General features: G+C 35.8%; 1 long non-coding RNA gene across 3 annotated transcripts in view; it reads right to left on the reverse strand.

The window, feature by feature from the left end:
- LOC105674693 (uncharacterized) overlaps positions 1–5,185 on the reverse strand; it is a 106,012-nt gene extending 100,827 nt beyond the window's left edge. Inside the window, exons 1-3 of one of the 3 annotated variants that reach the window (XR_010890167.1) lie at positions 4,916–5,185; positions 4,685–4,810; positions 4,159–4,205 (exon numbers count right to left, since the gene is read on the reverse strand). This is a non-coding gene — a long non-coding RNA (uncharacterized lncRNA). Of the gene's footprint in view, positions 1–4,158 lie in introns of all 3 variants that reach the window. The other 2 variants (XR_010890166.1, XR_010890165.1) reach the window with 2 other exon arrangements.
- Positions 5,186–11,651: the final 6,466 nt, after the last annotated feature.

Here is an 11,651-nt window from a genome sequence, read left to right on the forward strand (position 1 = left end):
ACTGCGCTTCTATCCAAAAGTATAATTTCTCTAAATCTAGATTGGAACTGAATATCTTTAGCAACGCTATAATTAATTTGCTTATTACATTTATGTAGTTTTATATGCCAATTCTCTTTGCTACATAATTATTATTATACTTAACTAACTTGTAAAATGATTGCAATTAAGCAGCGCGTAATTGCATCGAAACAATGGCGTGAAAACAATTCGACTTTTACTTTGCCGTATGTATTATTTCACACATTGAGACTTTTGATATTGAGAAAATTACAACGGAACGCAATTTTCTTGAATAAGCTATTAAGCTCTATATAAAGTGGGAAGGAGAAAGCACAAGAAAGTTTTCAGACAAGGCTCTCTCGTCAGTCTATCAGAGACGAGAAAGATCCCCACGACGAGCATCAGCATTCGCGCGAACACCGTAGGTATATAATACCTCTCGCCTGCCGTCAGTCACTCAGTCAGTCATTGATACCACGGGGTGATTAATGAAGAGTCAAGGTTCGGGATCACGGTACCGTGTGGCGAGTAGGGGGGGAGACCGCGGAGCACGACATCGCGAAGAATGTCGATACCACGCGGCTCCAAGAAATGAGTGCGCGTAGGTCGTCTATTGTGAAATTAAGTCTTGTTCAAGGTGCGGGATTTATCGAGCAATCATGTCGAGTATAATTCGACACGGTAACGTTTAGTAATGAAAGATGGTGTCCCCAAGAAATTGTAGAAAAAATTTTATTGTTTATAACGTTAGATTTTTGTCCGCGAAAGCTGAGTTTTTTTTTGTCAAAGAATTACTTTCTGTGTTATTCATTCTAATAAAATTTTATTTACTTCTCATAAGTAATTTTTTTTTGTTTTACTTCTTTATATAATATCCTATTTTTTACGAAAAAAAATAGAGAAATAAAGAAATATTCTAACTACAGGAAATGGTTTGAAAAAAAATGTATTGACTGAAACATGCAAACGGTGAGCTATTTGCGCACGGGTAAGGCCCCTTTTCTACGTGATTGACAAGCGGGGCAGAGACCCAGAGCGCACAAACTCGAAACAGGCTGTACGCGTTTATCCATCTGCGTTCATTCGTTCCGTCTGTCCATCCGTGTCCGTCGATGTCCGAGTCGCCGTCGATACCCGCCCTGTCCACAAACGGACGGAGCAAGACTTCAGCACTTTTATGTACGGAGTCTGAATAACAAATCTGTCCAATTCACATGTCGACATCAAAGAAGATAATATAAACACTACAGCGATACATCGTCTACAAAACCTTAATGTTTTATTAATGCGGCCTCCATTCCCGTCCCGTATCCACCAAGTACGTTCCATTCCATCCCCAGTTAGGCGACACGACGGCAGAACCGCGAAGACCTCCGCATTCGTGGGTAAGAAAAGAGCTATTCGAAGTGTGCAGAGTATCGCGCTAGCGGAACACCCCGAGCCCCGAGCCTGTTACCTCTGTTTTGTACGTTTTGCATTCGCTGTCCATTCGTGACCGCCCGAAATGTTTTGGTCGGCTATCGCGCCGCGATATCAAAATTCCTATCTTGACACCCAGTATGTTCTTTGATAATCGCATGGTGGCAAGTTTGAGACAAGAGAGACAAACGTTATGCCTCTCAAATTTAAAAATTGAAATAATCAATTTTTATATTATCGGATTATATGAAAAGAAACAAACAAATTAAAAAAATAATTTCGAAAATTCTACCATTTGTGTAATTATTATACGCGTCAATAAACGTATAACCAATTGAAATGATCGATAACTCGCCGTAAATAACTTGCAATGCAGTTGACGCACTTAACACGATTTTAATTTGTATGCAAATCTGCCGCGAGGCAAGTCAACCGTTGCACTTTCCTAATTTGGTGACTGCACGCAATAATTATCGATATACGTCAAAAGTACTTTCTTTGCTCTTGTTTAACGTTTTTTTTTTTTTTTGCAAGCTTATTACAAAAAATATCTATAGCCGGCCAACTCTCAGTGTCCATCGCGATATCTCGTCGAATATTTCGCGCTTCGGAAATCCATAAAACGATGTATCCGACAAGAAGCATGGTTTTACTTAAAATAAGTAAGCAAGCGTTACGGATGAAATGTGTAAGCGCAGCTCCGTGTAATAGTATGCAGGAATGCAGGCAAGGTAGCGAAGACAGGGGTGTAGGTGCTTGCTGTGGGGAGGTTTGAAATCGAGAAAAAAGGAGAAAGGAGGAAGAAATGCCGAGGAAGATAGAGAGGAGTACTGATCCGCGGCTGATGCGAAAGAAGACTGAGGAGAGTCCTGAAACTCTGAGTGACAGCCTCGCCACGTACGTGGGAGGCGAGTCCGCAACAAAGGAAAGGCGATAGCCTTATGCAAATGCAACCGATATCGGACGCGTGCGCCCCTTGGCTCTTGCAAGATGAGGCCACCGGATTTGCGCTCGAATTTGAGTTGTACCGGATTCTAAAATTAGTTTCAAGATTGTCCAGTCTAATAAAAGCTCATGTAATTCCTCATTATTATTTACTCGTGTAATTATTGTATGATATCATATGTTTTACATTTTTTTATAATATGCTTTTGAGATTAAAGAGCAGCAGGATATGTGTAAAATCTTATTAGAATAATTGAAAGTTTCTCTCATATATAAAAATAAATTATTTTTAAAATATACTCAGACAGCGAGTGTTTTCATTAATTTTTTCATAACGTCAATATGCTAGGCAGGTGTCCAAGTAAGGATATTAACAAAAGCAGCGTCGGACATAGTTTCCTTTAAGGTAAGAAACCGAGTTATCGGTTAAAGCACCGGCTCCCTTTAGACGTCACTTGGAATTCCAAATATCCGCGAGTTTCTACGATGTAATAACGAATGACACGGGCGGAGAACAAACGAAACGAGAAAGTCTGCCGGTGGTAAGAGAGGTTCAGAGGGTTGAGTGCGCGAGAGGAATGAGGTGGTTGTATGAAGAGCGAAGAGGACCAGTATGGAATGGGGAAAGAGAGGGTGGTGGGGACGCTACAACCGAGTTCCAAAGGGTCTAGCGCTTTCCGACAAGAATTAATCATCCCTGGCAGCTCTCAATGTCCCTACCTACTACTTTCTTCGCATTCCCAATTATACGCTTATCTACCAAATCCGCTTTAGAACTGAAATATTAACAACTTTCCTTCGAACAATGTGAATTGCCATGAATCGTTACTAGTTCAGGCACAATTAAAACTATCGAGCATATTTCTTAGATAGAAGAGATATCAAAACAGAAAAGATGTATAATAAGATAAGTAATGCTGATAATTACAAAATCATATGAATAATTTTATAGATATTTACATTTGCAGTAGAGAAAATACATGTAGTATAAAATTTCCAGAGGGATATCTAAATATTATTTAGAAACATTGTATTACATTTTATGTTATCTTGCGCAAAATTAAACATAATGTTAAAAGTTAAAAAATGATACATACACTGAAATTGGATATATTTTAGTATATTATGATAATTACAAGTCAAGAGCAAATTTCGAGAATTTGAATATATAAATGTATTTGCTATACTGCAAATAAGTGGCATAAAAATTATACTTGAAGAATGTATTATGATAAAAAAAAGAGTAGAAATAAAAAGTAAGCACTTTTATACATAGATGGAGGGAGGAGCAGCATGGAATTTACGAGATAGCTACCTCACTTCATCCCTTCATCCTACTTTCCTTGTCCTATCCTCAACAGGTGGTCGTTTTGCTCAACTTCTATATAGTAATTTATAATTTAATTGATTTATGCCTCTAAGCATGCTCTTTGCACTCTCAAGATACTGTTTTCGAGAAATATACCATTTCATTCATCGACACATATAATAGTTCTATCGTAAATTCAATTTATCGGCATATTTTACAAATTATCGTGACCCTCTTTGCATGTCAATTTTAAATGTCTCATGTGCTTTAAGAGTAGTTAAAATTTCTTTAAAATATTAGTTTGCTTATATAAGTTTGTAAATCATTGAGAATAACAGTGCGATTAACTTTAATAAACTTCGATATTTTGATTTGATAAATAAAAGCAATTTTATAGTAAATGACAAATTGACAAATAAAAATCCAAACCTCAAGTCAATATTTTATGTAATTGTAGAAAAATAATAAATCAAATCACTCACCGGTCGTTGTACCCAAGCTGAATATCTGAAAACACTTTCAGCTATACCTGGAAAAATTAATATGTAGATATGTTAATTAATATTGTAAATTATCATATACTTTCTATATATTAATTATTAGATATTATTTAATTATTTTCATGTTTATTAAAACACATGATTATACGTAATAAATTGTTTGAACGATTATTTTAAAATTTTAATAATATTTCTACACATTGTAATAAATATAAAATATATACAAATTGTAATTATACATGTGTAATTATGTATGCACATGTATTATCACAAAAACTCAGAAGAGAAAGTTAAGATATATCGAAACATACTGGTTCATCATTTACTTTGAGCACCACTGAACACTGAACAAGAACAGATAGATAGAAAGAGAGAAAGAGAGAGACAACTCTCTATTGCTACCTTTTGCTTGTTAGTATGCAGAGGCGCTCAGCACAAAACAATGTATCATGTTCTAGATTAATTATTACACAGATTAATTAATTAATAAATAAATAACTCTATTCACCAGCACGGGTATTGCAATTTGCTCAATCCAATGTAGATTCCGCCTTAGACTGCACCAGCTGCGCCGAAGAATTGATGAATTTCATGAAAATACACTAGCACTTCGTTAAACACACGAAAAACACACCTGAAATGCAAACGCAAAATAAAATGTATTGTTCCGCGATGTTCGCGGTATCATCGATTATTATAACCTTACATATTGCACCGTTTGACTCGGTGTTATACTCACACACTAAAATATCACACTATCTTGGCGGGAGGCTGTTAGGATACCTACAATAACCACAACAATAAATGCATTTTACCAAATTTCATTCTGAACTCAATTTCTAACATGCATCTTTGCGTATTTATTGCATCGAAAATCATACTTGCTATCAAATTGTAACCTCTGTGCATCCACGGCCTCGTCGCCGAACCGCATGCGATATGGCATCAACACACGAATAGCCGCAACAAGTAATACATTTCTACAATCGCCCGTTACTTTAATCGACACTCCCGACAGAAAATTACACTCATTATACACTTTTAATGGATAATATATGCAATTAATACCAGATAATTTGTATGATGTTTGCGGCTTCTTCGTGTTTCAATTCGCGTTTCGGTCCATAGTTCGCGTTCCGCTCTAACATCGTGCGCGCAGCGCACTTTTCTCGACCGCTATGAACATCTACGCATAGCGAAACGCTAGGCGCGTGAATCTCATGTTCTGCAATTAATCGTGTATTTCTTTCAAAAGTACACAACAAGTGAGAATTATGTCCGATTAACATGACAAACGAGTCGGAACGTATTATGTACCTGTGTCTGCGTTTCCTCGAGCGTTTGGTGGCCGAATCGTAAGTTGAAACAGACGCAATCTTATTGAGTATAAATACGCGACAAGTGTATGTAAAAACGCTACGTAATGAAACAATGACCAAGAGGACTGCGCGCGCACTGCTGGAAAGCGCGCCGTTTTAGAAACCGGAACCGCGAATCGGAACGCGAAGTGAAACGCGAACGGCAAATACTCGCTTAATACAATTAAACGCTCTGCGATTAATGATGTGTTTTATTTATTAAATAAATATAATAACTGTGTTTTTATCGGGAGTGCCGATTAAAGTAACGGGCGATTGCCGGAATATATTATTTGTCGCGGCTAATCTCGTGTTACTCGTATGTCGTGCGTATCACGCTTATCGTCGAGTATTTGGCGGTTAGACCGTAAATTTAATGAGATTGCAATTTCAGTAAGTATAAATTTTGACGTAATAACCATTTGAAAATGAACCATATAATTGCTCAACATGCTTGAAGCGCAGTATACTTAATAGATGTAGCATATCAAAAATTTAGATCGTCTGAATTGAATTAAATAATAAAATACACTTGTTGTTGTAGGTTATGTGGACAATTTTTCCGTGATCACCACGATAATTGTTAGTTATGCAGCTATTTTGAAGTGTGTATATACGGCTATATGATGTCGAATCGCACAAATGCCGCCAAAGTATGAGATTATAATAATCGAATTATGCATATGAAAATGCGTTGCGACACAGTGTGTTTTATTTTGCGTTTGCGTTTGTGTACCGCATATAAATTCACGACGTAAATCAGTGATTTCTAAAAGTAAAATGTGCTAATTGATTTTTGCTTGATAGTGCATGATAAATTGTAAGTGCTAGTGTCTGTGGTATTCATCGATCTTTTGATGCAGCTCAGCAGTGCAGCCTACAACGAAATTTGCAGCGGATTGAGCAAACTACAATATCCTAGTTGGTAAATAACAATTATTTATTTATTATTTAAACATGTGCACTTAATGTTGATAATTAGAGTCTAAATGAGAACGCTAATACCATGCATCGTTTGTTTGTTTGCGATTAACGTCGTTAAACACAAAGCGAAAGATAACGATAGAGAATTACCTCTAAGGATTATCTCTCTCTTTTTCTATCTACTCATCTATCTCTCGTTTCATGTTCAATGGTGCTCAGAATAAACAGTAATGCGGTGCCGCGTTAGTTAGCATCTTTAACCGGCTCTAGTTTTAACACATATAATTATAATTTGTACTTGTTAAATATTTTATAAAATATTTCTTAAAAGATTTCAATATTTTTATCAAAATTTGTATATAATTTTTCAGCTACTTTTTGAATATAGTTATGTTATACTAAAAATAAAAATAATTAAATAAAATAAATAAGTAATAATTAATATACGTAAAATAAAGGTAATTTGCAATAACTAAAATATATTAATTTCTCCAGGTGCAGCTGAAAGCGTACTTAACTAGGGTACAACGACCGGTGAGTGAATTCATTTTCATCATGTTTATGTAATTACACAAAATTCTGATTTACAAAAAGTATTGATATAAACTGCAATCTTTTATTTGGCAATATTTACTGTATAATTGCTAAGGAGCGTGTTTTAACAATCACATCCTCGTCTGCAATTTATATTTTTATAGATTACACCTCGCGTTTTGTGTGTTACAAAATCATGAATTCGTGATTTTCGAAAGTGAAATGCAAGTTAACTAAATGTTAACTTTTATTCGATAATACGCGTAATTTCGATAAATTTGAAGCAAAATCTATAATACATAAATCCGTAATAGACCGAGTAAGCAATACTTTAGCTAGTGAATACAATTGTTTCTTTATTATTTAAATATATAAAATGTGTGATAAAAAGCACACATACGCAATTAAAATTACAAAGAACAAAAACACTACTTTACTAAGAATGTATTAAAAATTATTTTTACTTCTTCTGATCTAACACAAGATGGAAAACGACATGTTCAGAGAAAATTTAAATTTACGTAGCTTTACGTAGCATGCATTACTGATAGCATCTTTATCGATGTAACATCGGTAAATTAAAGGTGCTCGCAATTCACCGCGGATCATTAGGAGATAGATATAGAACACTAGACGAATCATGAGCGTCTTATCGGGCTTCTAAATCGCGGCAAAGAAAACGAGACTTGCCTCAATTCAACTTACTTGATGAACTCACCGACGAGTTCATAGTTCACGTGCGACGACGATGCAGTCGACACCTGAAAAGTTTTAGGTCTTCTTGTTGCTTCTTAAGAATGTCTACTTCCAGTTTCTCTTATCGTAATTTGTTTGCGCTTTATTCCTCTTACTGCTTTAAGATTAAAAACTCATTTCAGGGGAAGTAATTGTACTAAGTCATTAATAATAATAATCCTTCTTAAATTGTAAAAGTATTCAAATCTTAATGTTCGGCACGAATTATAAGGAAATTAGCAAAGCCAATTTATATACTTTTCATGTAGACATTCAAAACTCAATGTTTCTTTTCTAAATACATTGTAAATTTATTAGAATTGTGATTTCAATTTTTTTTCTGTAATTTTTTGAAATTGCAAACATTTTAACAGACCTCTTTTCTGTGAGAAAATGTCACGAGTGGGAGCAAGAGAATTGCTTCCACAATTTTCAAACCGTAGCGGAAGGGTTCGTTCGCGTCCCCGCATAACGCGAACCTTGAGTGACAGATCTTAACAAAAGCGGAAGCTTCCCTCGTTCCGGAGCACGGACCAAGACAGAGCCATGTCGTCCGATCTTCGAATTCTTTCTATTCTCGCGGGGCGCTCTCGCACATCGCGTTAACCCCCTAGCAAAACTATTACAATTCCTGGTATGGCGAAGCGCGTTCCCCTCCCTTCTAGCATCTCCATCCCGTTGCCTATCTACGCCACCTCCCTTCTTCTCTCGCTCTCGCAGTTCTCCGCAACCCATGTCCCAGCCCCTTCCTCGCCATGTTGGCATCGCGCCCGTCAAGGGAGATTTATAGCAACTCGAATTCCTCGACTACTAGTCGGCCGTAGTTGAAGGAAGAGAGGCCGAAGAGAAGTAAAGAGTGAAAGGGGGTGCTCCGCGGTTCCGGAGAACCTGGAGGGCCCTCTGAGGGTATGTGGCTGGCGGCGGTGGCGTTGGGTGACGTTGGGCGGTGGATGGGTTTGGTAGGTTGGAGGGGAAGGCACTCGTCACTCCGACGTGACGGCCGCAGAACTCGGCTGGTACTCCATCGCCTGCTCACCTAACCCGCCGACGTTACTGCTTGCACTACTACCTTAAACTAGTATTAGTAGGTTGCTAAAGGCGTGTTAGTTTTCACGATGCTGTTTCACGAAGAAGGCATACAATGTCCACTGAAACGATTTTGTCATGTTATTACAGAATATATCAAGTGTTGTTGCAGATACTTTATTTTCAGATTAATATCATGAATCTAAATCTAAACATGCTAGCTTGACATAATGCCATATACTTTAGATTGTTTGATTTAAGGCTTAGTTATTCAGTGGAAAAATAATTGAACGCTATATGATCGAGCAAAATGGGAATTTAATCGTGAAAAAAAGTGCGAACGAAATAGTTTTCTCTCTTCGTGATGCGAATTGTACGGATGAAGAAAAGGGGAAGGCAGATATCAATCACACGGGTACTGACGGGCTGAGATTTGGTAGCAGCTTCCAAGCTGAAGAGTAGCATGGGGAAGTTCTACCCGCAAACAACTCCGTCCATTCCATCATTATTTTTCTGAGAAGCTCGCTGTATTGATTCACAAGTTATCAAGGTGTCAACAAAAGCTCTTTTTTATGGGTGCTTATTATCAAATTATTTGAATGCTTACTACCTAGTTGCTGATATCATAATTAATATTACATGAGCAACGACGAGTCTTAATAACGCATAATTGATTTCCGCAATTTCTATTTTTATCGAAGAGTTGGAGAATAATATATACAGAGAAAATATTTAAAACTATTACTTTGACTCACATTATACATATTTATCTATGGAAAAAGACATAAATCAAATAAATATAAGTAATACAAGTTTTGGGAAATATTTTATGATCGGAATAGCATTGTTTTATATGAAACTGTTTTTGAGATTTAAAAATCATTAATATTTTGAGATAAAATTTAACTAAAACTATGATTTTTTAAATCCATTCTCTACGCATAAAATATTTAATATATTATAAATTCAACAAATTCCACTCTCTAGCAAGAAAGAACCACACTTTTACTTTGACCAATATCAGTTACATATTTCATAATACTGAGCCCATGGGAGTTCAAAGGTTGGGTAAAAGACAGACAGTAAAGGTTGTGCACCTTAGCGCCTACAAATGCGATGTGACGTCTGCACGCAGTTGGGTCGAGAGGAATTATTATAATATGATATCTACTGTAGATATATACTAACCTGACAATCTCTCTCACGTTCGAAACGTCACTCGTGCTACAGAATCCGGCTCTGATGAAAAGAATATTCTTTTATTTATTATTTTTATCGTATATTATATTAATTTTTGTAGATGACCAAAAAGGAGAAAATTAATTATTTCTCCTAACGCATTAATATCAATACGTTTATAAAGAATTACCATTCGGTTTTATGCTACTATATCCTCCTCTGCATTATTAGAAATAAATTATGCCATCTATGGCAAACAGCTGAACAGTATATTCCTAAACTTCTTGTGTATAAAGCATAACGGTAACAATTCTTTCAAACTATCGTTAGAGAGAAACCAGTGAACGGTATCCTTAGCTTTATTCGCAGGACACGCAGGATACGTTTACCAACAGCTGTTCAGTACTTGCATCCATTTCACGGTTAAAACTGCATAACCATAGGTCTATATAGTTGGCCCCCCTCCTAACGCAAATCGTAAAAACATTTATATATTCGGATTGTACATCGTTTATACATGAATGTACTATGATTTTTATCGTTTGTACATTCTTCGTTAATTTAAAAAAATATTACAAAGTTTTCGTAACAGTGCTAATGATAGTTAGTCCCCCCTCCCCCCCTATGTCGCAATTACGTCACGTATACTATAATTTATAAATTTATCGTGCTTAATCGTTTGTACGTCGTTTGTACATTATTAATGATCGATTAAATTTATATTCCAACATTTTGTTTTTGTTTAAAACGCAAAATAAATAATTTTTATTTGAATATAGCGGGTACGGAGCACAGAGCGGGTGCGCATGCGTTTTAGTTACTTCCTGCTAGAAAATGGCGGATAAATCTTCAAAGTGCGTTTACATTAGTGTCAATTTCCATCAAGAAAACCATCAAGACTGAAATATGATAGTCACTGCTGAAACGAAAGAAATCACTGAAGTATTTCATGTAAATGCTTATGGCCATGGCGCTTAAAGAAACGTTAGCAGTAAAATTTAAATGGTAAACAAATTGGCTAATCAATCTTACGCTTTCGAGAATACTACACTGTAATTGGTTAATTTGTTTACTAATTAAGTTTTACTTATGTTTCTTATGTTGTCATTGCACTCATTTGCAGACCATATGTTTATGCGAGTTATAATTGCATAAACATATTTGATATCGATAAATAGTTTATTATCTTTATATTAAATTATATTATTGTGTGCTCTTATTCGCAAATCATATCTTTTTCTGTAGAGAGAAACTCGAAAATGATCGTCTCAACATTTTTCGCAAGATATTTTAATACAGAGCTCAGCTCAATTTGCTATTTGCATAAAAAATCCGAGAGCTATTGTCTCAGAAATTTCATCAGAGCTCAGCTCAGTTCCCGCTATTTGCGTCAAAAATTTGTATTGATAGTCTATCATTATTTCGAGATCCGTGCTCGATCATCATTGATGAGACCACGGATTTCAAATTTCCGTGCTCGATCATGGGATAAATTAAGTCATAGGACCGCAGATGCATAGGCTAGGAAAGATTACGAAAACATTGGCATAGCAAGAATAAATATATCCATTTTTATTCAATAATATATACATCGTTGTTTTCGACAACCTTTGGTCATCAACTTGTGTATATATATTACTGAATAAAGATAGACATATAAACTTATAAAAATTGTTTCTGATTTTGTCATTAAAAAAGTTTATAAAGACTTTCCGAATA

Source organism: Linepithema humile, chromosome 5, assembly GCF_040581485.1.
Source record: "Linepithema humile isolate Giens D197 chromosome 5, Lhum_UNIL_v1.0, whole genome shotgun sequence".
NCBI lineage: Eukaryota > Metazoa > Arthropoda > Insecta > Hymenoptera > Formicidae > Linepithema > Linepithema humile.